The sequence below is a fragment of the Colossoma macropomum genome, unplaced genomic scaffold (genome assembly GCF_904425465.1).
Source record: "Colossoma macropomum unplaced genomic scaffold, Colossoma_macropomum, whole genome shotgun sequence".
NCBI lineage: Eukaryota > Metazoa > Chordata > Actinopteri > Characiformes > Serrasalmidae > Colossoma > Colossoma macropomum.
In genome coordinates, this window is record NW_023494788.1 from 720,361 (window position 1) to 735,323 (window position 14,963).

Sequence of the window (14,963 nt, forward strand, 5' to 3'; positions counted from 1 at the left end):
CTGATTAAAAGCTACAGAGAAAATGGGGCTCCTAACAACCACCTGGAAGACCTGTAGACACCAAAACTGCCCCCATCAGATAAACAGCACTTAAAGCTTTCATCTCTGAGAGAGAGGAGAAAATCAAGCTGCTTCAGATCTGAAAACATCCACAGGTGTTTCTGTCCATCCTTCCACTGTGAGAAGACGACTCAGCGCTGTGGGTCTGAAACGATGTGTAGCTGATCAAGAAGAACCTCACTGAGAAAAGGAGACGGACACATCAAACAAAGAAGCTGAACAATGGACTGACCACCCCAGAGTCCAGACCTCAACACCACTGAATGTGTTTGATTACTTCAGAAAATTATCAACCAGCTTCTAAGACTGAACTTTGGAGGCGTGTCTGCAGATTCTTTGAGGAACTGAAAGTGAGTCTCCTGAAAAGAATGGAAGCTGGAATAAATACTGAAAATTTGATATTAAATTTAGTTTTTGAGGCTTCTGTGTGATTTTCTGTTTAAATGTGTTTTTTTTTCTGACATTAAAAAATAAATAACTTGTACTTAATGGCTGTTTTGGCTGAATATTAAAGAAATGAAGGTTGCTCTGGGACTTTTGCACAGTATTGTATATTAAATGAAAAATATCAGGTATCAGCCTGACTGATTCCCATATCTGTGAGGCTGTGTTTGGTCAGTGTTTGTGTTCCTATAAAAATTAGATCTTGCACCAGTTTTTTGTGATTGTTTCAGGCTAAAATGCCTGATTTTGCTGTGTTTCTCATTATTTGTGGCAATATTTGCACGCTGTTTGTTTGGGGGAGGTGGGGTAAAAAAAAACTTGAGAAATTTGTGAGGATTATAAGCCTGATTAATTAGTAAGTTAGTGTAGCACGTCTGGGCCCAGGAAGGGCGCTGGAGGTGGGATTGAAGGTCACAGCAGTCGTATAACTTTAATTTTCAGACCAAACACAAACAAAGCAAACAAAACCAAAACCAAAGCTGCCAACTTTTCAGCAGCTTCAAAACTAGACATTTCTGTCCTATATATATCTTCCCTCTCTGTTCTTTTAAAGGTGCCCACACTGCCGACAGCAGATCAGCGTCAGCTCTCATTAAGGGCAACATGAGCACCTCATTGCTCCGCCTCCGTCACCGCCCCTGTTCTCCAGTTCGTCCACCGGGATCAAACGTGAGGCAAATTAAAGTGCCCTCACCTCGGGACCGCAGCCGGTGCCCAGGAGGCGGGGCTCGGGATTCGCATGCCGTCCCCCAATCCCTCTTGGTTTTCCCCTCCCTGCTGTCCTCGCAGGGCCTCTTCTTCGCTTGCGGTTTGGGCCTCGCCTTCCTGACAGCTCTCACGGTCGCCATCGGGGCCTGGGGACGGGCACACCGCACAGTTAGCTTCTGATAAAAACAAGGGAGAATCAACTTGAGAAAAGAAAGAAAAAAGTTTCAGTGTTTTATATTGAAGTGTCTCCAACTCCAGCACTTTCCACCTGTTACGTTCCACATCAAAGTCTTACTTATGACATTCGAATCTCTTGACATTTAAAGCTCTTACTTGCTATTTTTGCTCTTAGGGCTTATTGTTGTGGACTGTATTTCACTGTTACACCACTTTCGTAAATACAAATTGAGCTGTGAGCGCCCCCTCATGGACAGCTGTACACGTGCATTTATACAGAATCCAGCTCCCCTTCATGTGCATCACGCAGGCGTCTGAATGCTACAGATTCAGGCGCCTGCGTGTTTCAATGTGTAATCTGTAGTGTCCATACGCATTCGTGATGTGCGTGCAGGGGACGCTGGCAGGGATGAACACTGTCGGACTTTTGTTGTTCTCCCGTTAGTCGTGAGATCGTCCTGCATCCTTTCATCTCTTTTAGCTCTCGCCAATGAGTAACAGCCAGTCTGAGATTTACTCTTGTCCAGTCTCTTGCTTGGTCTTTTTCTCTTCCTCGCTTCCTTCGACAGCATGTTCTTCAGTCTCTTCTCAGCCTCTGCCATGATGTCCATGCTGGACATCTTATAGATAGATAGATAGATAGATAGATAGATACATAGATAGATATATAGATAGATAGATAGATAGATAGATAGATAGATAGATACGTTATTGATCCCGAAGGAAATTTAGCATTTATTACAGCTAGCTGAGTTTGTGACGTGGTGCTGTAAAGCGTTATGAGCTCTCGTGAGAGGTTCCCATGCTGCTCCTCCAAAGTTACATAGCGCTATAGCAGGCCCTGAGTGGCAATGATAGAGATGCCATTCTCATCATTATAAGTTATTGAACCATCAAATGAATTTGAAGCTGTTATTTTAAAGCAAAAGTGTTACATAATATTGCTTATTACAGCTCATTTGTTGGAAATCTGCATATGTAGTGCCTAAACTCTAGAACAGCATTCCAGAGAAAATTTGGAATGCAATCTTGACAGATTGAAAATCTACACTCCTTTAAAAAAGATGGTTCTTTGAGGGTTTTTTAGTACAGAAAATGGTTCTATATAGAATCATGAAGTCAAAGAACCCTTTGCATGATTAAAGGGTTCTTTGCACCATGAAAGTGTTCCTCAGATTGATGGACAATGTGCTGTAGATGGTTCTATGTAGAACCTTTTTGAAAAGGTTTTGAAATTGTTACAGGCTTGACATCATAACAATAGCAGGACCCTTTTAAAAAGGTTCTGTATAGAACCATCTACAGCACTCTGCAAACTACAATCTTAAGAACACTTTCACGATGAAAGATGAACCATTTAATCATGCAAAGGGTTCTTTGAGTGTTCATGGTTCTATATACCATCAAGTCTATAGTCTTACCTTCGTGTGCATTTTGTGGCCGTTCAAATTCCCTTAATATTCACCCCAAGGCATCAAAATTTGTTGGGAAATGTCTGCAAATGATGTATTTTGTCCAAAAAATAAAAATTCATTCAAGAAATGTACACTTGATATTTCACCAAACTAAGAACCCTTGTGAAACCTTCTTTTAAGTAAATTAAAAACATGTTTGTTTAGGCTAGCAAATGCAAAGACATACTCTGGCTCACTTGTGTTTTTTTCTGTTGTTTTCATTCAGGCAGCATTGTTTTATTTTTCCAGCCTTTATATTTCTGAGTAAAGCACTTTGCAACTTTGTATAACTACACACTTATTTAAAACAATGGCTTCTGCATAGAACCATTTCACATTGTACTGACTCCACACACCCCGTCTCGTCTCCAGGCTTTTATTTTACTGTTCTGTTTTAAATCATTCGGTTATGAAAAGGTACAAATACAAACTTTTCACCTGGAGAAACTTATTTAAGGTTCACAATCAGACCCTAAAACCACTGTAGTACCTTTGAGGGAACATTTACACTGTTCGTACCTTGACGAATGCTGTTGGTACGATGTTTTTGGTGCTATAAAGAAACATTTTCAAAGAACCATATACAACACAATTCTCCATCAATCCGAAGAACAATTTCACCATGCAAACAAAATGGTTCTTTATAGAACTCCTGGTTCTATGTAGAACCTTTACCTTTACTAAAAAACCCTTGAAGAACCACCCTTTTAAGTACATACAGTAAAATGTGCTGTATAAATAAAGATCTATCATTGTTATTTTTACCATTATTAATTGTGCATTGAAAATACTTGTATGCAACTTAAGCACTTTTTACTGTACATACTTAATAAGATGGTTCTTCAAGGGGTTTTTAGTAAAGATAATGTCTCTATAAGTTCTATATTGAACCATTTTCTTTGCATAGTGAAAAGGTTCTTTAGATTGATGGAGAATGTGTTGTATATGGTTCTATATACACTTCATAGTTTTAAACAGGCCCATTATCTTTACTAAAAAACACTCCACCTTTTTAAGTACATACAGTGAAAAGTGCTGTAGAAATAAAGACCTATCATTATTATTATTATTAATTGTGCAATGAAACTACTTGTAAGGAAAATGAGCTCCATGCTTCTACAATGAAATACTCAGGAAAGATTATTTTGGTGGAACATCAGTAGCAAAAATCCAAGCAAAAAAAATAATTATTTAAATTATTATCCCACCATGAAAACATCCACATATTCCAGCGTGTTGAACCAAAGAGGCACATTTACAATAAAGCAATAAAGTGAAAGCAGCTGTAAGATTTACATGTTTAATACAGAAATAATGGGACAAGATTGAGATCCCTTAAAAATGGTAGAATTTGTCATCACAAAAAGGGCTGATTTTTACTTTTTAGATGTTATTTTACATCATTCACACTACATTTCTGCCGTCTTTGTGTATACGGTGCACTTTTTAATCACTTTTAATCAGGGCCGCCTTTAAATAACCCGATATTTCCAGTGACCATCGCCTTTCTTTACGCTTCCATAATGAAAAACAGTCTGGCGCTGCTTCGGTCTCACTGCAGGCTGCAGGGCCGTCTCCTCTGGCCTGGAGGAGCTCCAGAGAGCGCGGCGAACATGAAGAAGTGAATAAAAGGAAAAGCTTTTTAAGTAAAGCTAGAATAGTCTGGGCTCATTCCATCCACAGTAATTCTGATGAACATCATCAAAAGCACGGCATCAGGTAAAGTCTCATTTGCCAAAATTCATTTAGTGTTCTTTTTTCTCCAATATGGACTTTGAGTGCTCGAAAATTGGAAAAGAAGAATGAAAAAAGAAAAAAAAAGAGAGAGAGAACGGAGCACAGAAGGAAGCCTGTATAGGCTACTTGTCCTTCGGAGTATGATAATGGCTCTGTACCCAATTATCCTGACCCAAGTATGTAGAGACCAGGTTGGTAGATTATATAAGTTGTAATTTTCAGTAATGGCAGGCTGTGAGCATGAACGGTATTACAGAGGAAAAAACAGAGAGAGGGAGGGGAAAAAAAAAAGAAAAAGGGGAAAAAAACACATCAGTGCCCGGTTAATGTAGTATGGCTGAATTCTGAGTGCACTCTCCACGCGCGGAGCCAAGGTGGCTCATTCAGGGGCCGCAAATATCTATAAGATTACAGTGTAAGCTTCCTTCCTACAGTTTCCCAAATGACAGGCTTTCATTGCGCTCTTTTTTGTTTTTACGTGCTTCGTCTTCGTTCTCCTTTTCCCTTTCAGCTTTTGGGTGGGGGCTTGTTTCTCTTTTTTCCCCTTTTTTTCGGTTTTTGCCCATTTCTTCACAGCACCGCTCAAGCCCTCGTTGGCCCGCTCGAGCTTTTAGCGGCCGCCGGCAAAGCATTAAGAGCTCCGCTCGCCGAGCCGCTGGAGCCATTCATTGTGGAGAAGCGGGAGCCTACTTGAGCTCCATTTGCTAACTCTCACCCAACTTGCTCCCAAAAGACCCCCCCCTTAACCCCACCCAACAATGGAAGCCCATTTCTCCTGAGGAAGTGGACTGGAGGAAGAGGGTGAAGTGTCCTTGAGGCTGTTGTTTACAGTAGCATGAGGGCCCGATGACGAGCTTAATCTTCAGGACCCTAAAAGATAGATAGATAAATAAAAGTGGAAAACAAAGTCGTGGGATTAGACGCAATCATGTTCGATACTTTTCTAACCATGAAAAACAACATAAAAACAGTATGTTCCATTAGCAACCTACTGTTAGCCGTGCTGTGGGAACTGCAAGAAAAAAGTGCTCTTAAAAGGCTTTTTGCGCCAAAAAACGGAAATATTCCGTATTAACGTTTTCTGCAAAGTCCGTGCGGGAAAGAGGCCGGCTTTGACATTTACAAAGAAGCTTTTAACTTTTCAGCGTAGACCGAACTCGACAGCATAATGAAACGCTTCGCAGCCATTGAACTGCTACTTTTACATTGCACATACTTTCTTAGATTTCCGTGAATTCATAGTCCTCTGTTTAGGTCCCTCCCTCCATCCTCTTTGCCCCCTTTCCTCCTGCCGCAGAGGTCTCAGGGTTTCAGGTGTGCTGTTGATCAACAGCAGTGGCACCGTTGGCACTCTTTCAGCACCCTTCTATTTTTGGAGATAATCCTAAAGAAGATTGTTGGTGAGAAACCAAGAAATGACTGTAATTATTTTATTTTTTCCCCTTTAGAAAATATAAATAGTGCACATCAGTGAGCCTCATTGGACGGCCTAACAGTGCCATGTCTGAAAAACCTAGCCAAATGTTTATTCCCCTAAATGTGGCTTAATTTCAGGATGCGGGGACCATTCAAGTTCAGAGACCATTTTGTAAAAATTACGATAAATTATCGTTTGGAGACCCGAGTAGGGGGACAATGGAGGAGGTGACCTGATAGTAGCACTGATCCAAATGAATAGGGGGCTGTTTTGATGCGAAATGCACAGGCCAGAGGCTTTGTTGACCTCCTGAAGCCTGCAAATGCAGCACATTATGTTCTTTTATTTGTTTATTTTACCTTTAATCTGACCAGGCCATTAAAAAACACATTCATATTTACAGTGGCAGCTTGAGGAAGAGGGTAACCATAAAAACAGACATGCAAACAACAGCAATAAGACCAAATCTCTGCGTTAGAGCTTAGCAACACTGCGCAGCCAGTTTTAGAGGCTCAAGCCAGTCTGCCGTTTGCTCAGCCAGCGAGAGGGTACATATATACCCCCCAGGCCGACTCCTATTGGTCGGCTGGAATACATGTCTCCAACTCATTGGTCCCCCTGATCAGCTGACAGGATGCTGTTGCCTAGAAACATTGTTTCTTTCCAAAGCTAGCCCTTCAAGCCCTTGCCAATAAATGAAGTCTCAAATTGATAGCTTACAGCCTGCTTTTTCTCCTCTTTCCTTTCCTAGAATTTCTACTTGTCTCTGTTTATTATCTCCTGATGTCATCAGGTGGATGACAAGCTTCGTCCAAAGATGAAAGCACCTCCGCTCCTTTGAGTAATTGTCATTTTACTGTTAATGGATTATACAATAGCAACTGTAGTAAACAGTACGCTGCAATAAGACACGAGCGTCTCTGCTACCTGCGCCGCGGTCGTCCCTGCGCTGGTTCTGGAGGTGTTTGTCTTTTGTTATTATCTCGTAGGGCTTCATGGCCTCTCCAGCCCGGAACGCTGCCGCGTCTCCCCACAGCACACACTCCAGATGCTTTACAACAAATATTTTTCTTCTTCTCCAACTATCAGATGAATTGTGATGCCGGTTTCCGTGGAAACCTCTCAGGACCAAACAAAAGATGAAGTGTAGAGGAGGTGCGGTGGAGGACGCCGATCTGCTGTTTGTTGGAATATTGTGTGTGTGTGTGCGTGTGTGTGATGGAGCATGTGTACATGCATTCATTCATGTGTGTGTGTGTGTGAGAGAGAGAGAGAGAAAGAGAGAGAGAAACCGCAGGGCATGCAAATCCCAGCTCCTCTCATGTCTCCACTCCTCTCTCCATCACTTTTCCCCTCATTTTACTGTCTCTCCTCAGAGCACAAACTGAAACTTCAGAGTCAACAGAGTGCAAACCGACAACAGATAGATAGATAGATAGATAGATAGATAGATAGATAGATAGATAGATAGGTAGATAGATAGATAGATAGATAGATAGATAGATAGATAGATAGATAGATAGATAGATAGATAGATAGATAGATAAATTAATGCATCCTCTATAGTGAACACACTTAAATGTCATTTTGTTTTCTGTAAATTTTAGTGCACAAATTCTTTTTCTTTGATGAGTTGAATATGATGAGTTTAGTATCATTCACATGTTGGGGGAAAATAATAAAACATGAAAGTGCCAAAATCCACAGGCTGGATTTTATGGTTTATTTTTCCATGTTAAATTCAGTAAATAAACAGTAATTGTGCATTAAAATGTGCAGTAGTGTTTTCTCTGTAGAGGAGGAGATCAACTACTTACATTTACAGAATCAACAAGGATGGAATTTGACCAGGGGATGGATGGATAGATAGATAGATAGATAGATAGATAGATAGATAGATAGATAGATAGATAGATAGATAGATAGATAGATAGATGGATAGATAGATAGATATATCGATAGATAGATAGATAGATAGATAGATAGATAGACAAGCAGTTAGACAGATAGATAGATAGATAGATAGATAGGTAGATAGATAGATAGATAGATAGATAGATAGATAGATAGATAGATAGATAGATAGATAGATACTTTACAGGAGAAAGAAAAATCACACTTTACTTTTAATGTAAGTCAATGGAACCAGACTTATTTCCAAGTCATTTTAGGTCATTTTTTTAGTCCATTCATCATGAAATTTATGCACAATGTAAAAGACAACATGAATTTTCAAATTATGTCAAAAACTGAAAAACAAAAAAAACGGAAAAACAAGGTTTTACTTCCGACAGCAGCGATAGATCGATAGATAGATCGATAGATAGATCGATAGATAGATAGATAGATAGATAGATAGATAGATAGCTGAGTCGTCTTCTCACAGTGGAAGGATGGACAGAAACACCTGTGGATGTTTTCAGATCTGAAGCAGCTTGATTTTCTCCTCTCTCTCAGAGATGAAAGCTTTAAGTGCTGTTTATCTGATGGGGACAGTTTTGGTGTCTACAGGTCTTCCAGGGTTGTTGGTCCCATAGATGGATCGATTTTGGGTTCAGTTGTATCAATAAACACTTGATAACATGCAAATAATAAATACAAATCGATACACAACAATGATCACAAGCGTTCAGTGGCTGTTCTTCTTTTAGTGCCAACCACTTTTCAGTTCGAGTGCTCATTCAGAGTAATGAGCCGAAACGCTGATGATTTCCTCATTAACGCACTGTACTTTCACTGGACGCTGCACTGGTAGTACTGAGCATGACCTCTTGCCTCCAAGAGGCTCTAAATAATGCTCACTGCAAAGCAGCCACAGCAAGAAACTCAGTGGATGGAAGTGAAGATGTTTTTGTTTTTGATGCCCGCAATCATGCAGTCGGCCTAAAAACTACTTTTGTCTTGCTTCTCTGTAATTGCATTCACTCTTCTCTCTCTGGCTTGATTGCTGTGGGAGCGGTGCTTTCTGTGTCATTCCTCTTACAGATTTTAGATCTTAAAGCTTCTAAAGGGGGCCAGCGGAGGCCGGCGGAGGCCAGCAGGGCCGTGAGAGCGGGACAATGTCTGAAGTTTTTGTGGAAAGCGCTGGGCCGACTCCGGGTCAGCAGAGATGGAATCAGAAGTTTGGAAGAAATTATTTTTTCAGCCGTTTGTAGAAAAAACAAGCTCCTTTAAAAGGGAGGCAGGAGGGGTCAAGTGCGAGAGTGGAGCTCGGCGCGATTAGCCTCTTACCCCGCTAGCAGAAAGTTAAGGGGCTTCGCAGCATGGTAGCCTCGCAGGCAAACGCAGGCCGCTCGGGCTGCAGTCGCCCGCTGAAGCGCAAGGCTGCAATTTCTGCCACTTGGGGGAAATACAGGTGAAGGCAGAGTGATGGGCACTTTTCTATTATTACAACTGCACCAAGTGGAGGAAACATTAGTGCCAGCCGAAGTTGTCGGAGCGCCACTGTGCGTTTCTCCGCCCATGAAACCCCACGGCTTTTTTATTCTCCCTCTCTCGCCACTATTCCCTCAGGCTCGGTGTGGCTCTCTCTCTTTATGTATATGTATAATAAGAACCTGTCAATATTTTTCAACATTTCTCTCAAACATATATGGAAAAGAATGTTGTAAAATCTTCCATTTCATGTTTTTTGTTGGGTATTTACTCAAAAAATACTGTAGATATCACTGTGGGCCATTTATCTTCATGTTGATGAGTCAAAGGTCCCCACTTTGTCATGATTTCAAAATTGTTGTCATTCAAACATTTTTGAGAACAAGTATCATTTTATTTTTTTGTAAGAATAGGAAAAAAATTACATTTTCTCATGATCATGAAAATATTTTGTCCCAGTAAGGCCTAAATACACACACAAACACACACACACACACACACACACACACACATGCATTTTGACTTTTGATACTGCTTCCACAGTTTGAACACAACAGTACAGCAAGAAACACACACACACAAGTTTGTAAAACTACCTTTATGGGGTGTTATTGTAACTTGTATAATTCTGTCCATACAATTGCAGGGTATATTTCCTTCTGGTAACGACTCAAACGTCCCCACTTTTTAATTTTTTTTCAAAATTAGCAGAATTTCTTAACATTTATCAATTTTAAGGAAAAAGATTTTCATATTTATCTGTCGCCATGAGAGTATTTGATCCAACAAAGGCCTAAATACACACACAGAACCAAACACTCAGACACACACTGGTGCAGACAAGTGCTGCTTGTTTCTCAATTTGAAGACAATCCCCACCAGCCTACATATGTGTGCACACACACTCTTGTAAATCCAGCTTTGTGGGGTGTTTTTTTCTCAAAGTGACCAACAAAATGTAAAGAATTTTTTGTCAAAATTTGTCAAAATGCAACAAACACAAATAGGGGAAAAATGTTTTCAAAACCAAAAATGGTCAAGAAATGTTTTATAATATCCAATTTTCATGTGTTTCTATGATATTTTCTTTGGCTAATACTATAGATATCATTGTGGGGCATTTCTTCTCATGCTGACCAGACAAATGTCCCCAACATTTTCATGGTTTAAAACATTTTCAACATTCAAACATGTTCTAAGAAATGTTAACAGTTGTCAAAAAATGTTACATTTTTCATATTTCTCTTTCATCATTAAAATATCTGTCAAAATTTGTCAAAATATATCAAAAAAGTTCAATATTTGTAAAATGTTTTGTCAAAAAAGGGAAAATGTTTTAAAATATCACATTTTGATAGTTTTATTAAGTCTCATTATTCTATATACATAATGTTGGGGTATTTTCTCTCTGGTTGTGATGAAGCAAAAGTCCCAACAACTTCTTGTTTGCAAGTCAAGTTTAGTCAAATGTTTTGTTAGATATCCAAAAAAATGTGAAAGCATATTTTGCTACCCACAAAGGTCTGAGTACATGCACACATTTTTTCTTGTGGTAACCAGTCAAATATACCCAGATTTTTTTGTTTCCAAAATTGTCAATGTTTTGTCAAAATTGGTCAACATTTGTCTAATCTTTTACCAATAATTAGAATAAATGTGTAAAGATTTTATTTTCCATCTTCATGAGAATATTTTGTCCCACAAAGAGCTAAATACTCACACAGACACACACACACACACACACACACACACACACTGGTTCAAACTTCCAGTGCTGCTTCTTCTTCAATTTACACACATACATATGAACAAACAATCTTGTAAAACTGTCGTTGTGGGGTATGTATACACAAAAATATTTGGTCCCCACTAAAAGTTAAAAACATGGCCGCACACACACACATACACACACTCGCCCCTGGTCTAAATGGCGAGTCTCGGGCTGTGCTGATTGGCTGCTGGGAAGCTAATGGTGCGGCTGTGTGCGGGCTGGAGCCCAGCTGTGGGCTTCATTAGCTGATTACTGAGCTTACCTGGAAAAAGAGGCGGAGGGGTTTCCCCCATGCGCTCGCAGGGGCGGCCGAACAGATGCCCGCGTCTCACTAAACACAATGAATTACTTATGGGCCGCTTAGGTAAACAAGGAATCTCTGGACGCAGGTGTACATAACACAGATAGGGACATCTGCCAGGGTGACTTTTGAACTTGGCTGCAGCGCCGACCCGGAGGTAACCCGACGCTTATCAATGTGCTGCGGGGCTGCGGGGGAGATTAGGCCCAGATATACACACACAGATCCTCCTGATGAATAAAGTAAACACACCCCCAGGCCGGGCCCCACACCGGTTAGTTAGAGCCAGAAAATCAGCACGATTCTTTCAGCAGATTTAACCCCTTACAGTCCCAGACTTATTACATACCGAGGCTTATTATTCAGTAACTACAGGGACTTCAATGCAAACTGGATGAGCGATTCTTAGATTGTCAAAGTGTGTAATAAAACTTTGGGCCCTGAACATTTAAGAGGTCAACCCATCAACGTCCATGTCTGAAATTTTGCATTTCTTCGGGTCTGTGAGCTTCAAATGTTTCAAATTTCTCAAGCTGGGTGGCTAAAAAATGAGATATCATCATTTATCATATTAATCGTAGCCCTTTGGTCATGCAAGACTGCTGATTTTTAACAATAAGACAGAAAATCAAAATTTTAAAGTGAATAAAAGCATGTAAATCACATATAGTGCAAAAAATCAAATGGGCAATGTTACATATGTATGTATAATTATGCAGAATTTAATCACTGTACACCAATTAGAACAGATTCTATGGCCTTTTTCAACAATTCATTAATTAAAAAATAAATCATAAGCTAAATGAGTCATACTTAATTAAGCTAGATATGTTTGGTTCCCTAAAGAACCTTTAACTTCATGGTTCTCTGAAAGATGCATTCAACCTGATCTACACGTACTGCATCTGTATCTACAGTCCCTCATCATGGGCAATAATTCAGACAGATTTCTTGCTTTTAATAAAAGAACAAAAAAAAAAAAATGAAGAATTCTTCCATCGAATCTTATGTTGAAATATCCTCACGGGAACCTAAAGTGTAAACTATGAAGAGAAACAGAAGAGCTCGTCTGTCATTTTCATCTTTAGTAATAATTCCGACCCCCCATTTTTCATCTCTTATATATCATAATTAAAGCAAAGAGAAGAAGCAGATATGTCCTTAAAACCAAACGTATACAGAATTTCTCTTATTTCATTTATATTGGGGGTAGTAATTACTCAAGTTCTTCCCTATTTAAGCCTCTTTACTCTGTTAATGAGCCCTTTACTATTTAGATATTAATATTATACTTAAAATAAATTAATCTTCTAATATTAAATGCTATCAGTATATACTATGAATCATTACACAGACTGCTACGCTATTCAGTAACTACTATACATTTTTCAGTAACTACTATTACTAAATTATTATGTACTATACATTTTCAGTATCTACTATTAATTATTCAGTATCTACTATGAATTATTTAGTAACTACTAATTTTTCAGTATCTACTATTAATTTCTTAGTATCTACTATGAATTATTTAGTAACTACTACTAATTTTTCAGTATCTACTATTATTTTTTCTGTATCTACTATTAATTTCTTAGTATCTACTGTGAATTATTTAGTAACTACTACTAATTTTTCAGTATCTACTATTAATTTCTTAGTATCTACTATGAATTATTTAGTAACTACTACTAATTTTTCAGTATCTACTATAAATTTTTCAGTATCTACTATTAATTTCTTGATATCTACTGTGAATTATTTAGTAACTACTACTAATTTTTCAGTATCTACTATTAATTTTTCAGTATCTACTATTAATTTCTTAGTATCTACTATGAATTATTTAGTAACTACTATTAATTCTTCAGTATCTACTATAAATTTTTCAGTATCTACTATAAATTATTCAGTATCTACTATTCATTTTTCAAGATCTGCTATTAATTTCTTAGTATCTACTATGAATTATTAAGTAAACTACTACTAATTCTTCAGTATCTACTATACATTTTTCAGTATCTACTAAGAATTATTCAGTATCTACTAAGAATTATTCAAACTCTACTATACATTTTTAGTATCTATTATTAATTTTACATAATGCCCTACCAATTATTGAGTATCTACTATGAATTATTCAATAATTAGCATGAATTATCCAATACGTACTATAAACTATTCACTGTCCACTATTAACTATTCAGTGTCTCCTATAAAGTCTTCAGTAACTAGTATGAATTATTTATTATCTACTATGAATTATTTAGTCTTTTTGATTTTTTTTCAGTGACGCCATTAAAGCAAAAGGGTTAAACTCTATTTATGACACAGAATTGTAAAGTGATTCTGCAGCATGTTGTCAAACCCAAAGGACATGGTCAGTGTCATATCAAAAAACATTATTTGTCATTTTTTAAATTTTCTACATCATTTGGAGATGCCCACTGACCAGAAATGGTCCAAAGTGTTTTTGAATAACGCTACCCTACAGCAACATAGAAAAAGTTCAGAATAATTTTTATGAAGTTTCTGTTATGACAGCGATGGCACATAAATCCACTCCTAGATTCATAGTTATTAGTATGAGCTTCTAAACTAAACTAAATATTTACACCCCATGTTAAATGAACCTCTTGGCTGTTCAGACTCGTCAAATCTGAGTCTCACTTTTTTTCTAGCGCAACACTTTCATCCCATAAGGATCAGAAATTGCTGCTGTTAAGCTATGCATGTAGTCCGACAATTAAATGGCATGACAGACGCCAATTTATGTATAATGACATAATTGGGTTTAATGAATTGATTGCAATGTCCATAATAAAGACTCTCTTAATTTGGTACTATTTGTACCTCATGTGATTTGTGTGGCGAGATTGCATAAACACAAATTAACGATTATGATGATGGACGCGTTTCATTTCAAGGGTCTCCAAACACGTGTGGCCTTGGACGTGTTCTTGTTTACCCGGTTTTCCACCGTCGGCGTATTAGGACGCTGCGTTTATTCCTGATCATGCTGAACAGTGGCCTATGATATTGTGCACAGTGACTATTTCCACTTTTCACGTTATTTTTCCTTTTTTTTCCTTTTTTTTAAAATTGCCTGGGATCTGTGTGGCGCACACAATAGCAATACAGAGACACTCTGCTGAAGCGTAAGTGCTCTGAAAAATCCCACCTGCCTCGAAAACTGGGGAAATAATGCCGTCAAAATACACAAACGGCCTCTCAAGGAGCATCTTTATCGTGCAGAAAGGCCCCGAAAAGACAGAAAAAGCCGCAAAATACAACAGCAATCATGCAAATGTACAAATATGTACAGTACACTGGCACAAAACCCACAAAGACGCCACAACAACATGATGAAGGAACCACTTTAAGGCCCCCTCCCGCTCCCCCACAGCCCACCAGGCCCCCCAGCCCCCCAGCCCGACCCCCACGCGTCCCGTAGGACTGCACAATAGTGCCGCGTACACAATGGGGAGGCAAATAGTACATTTGCGCTTGAAAATATAT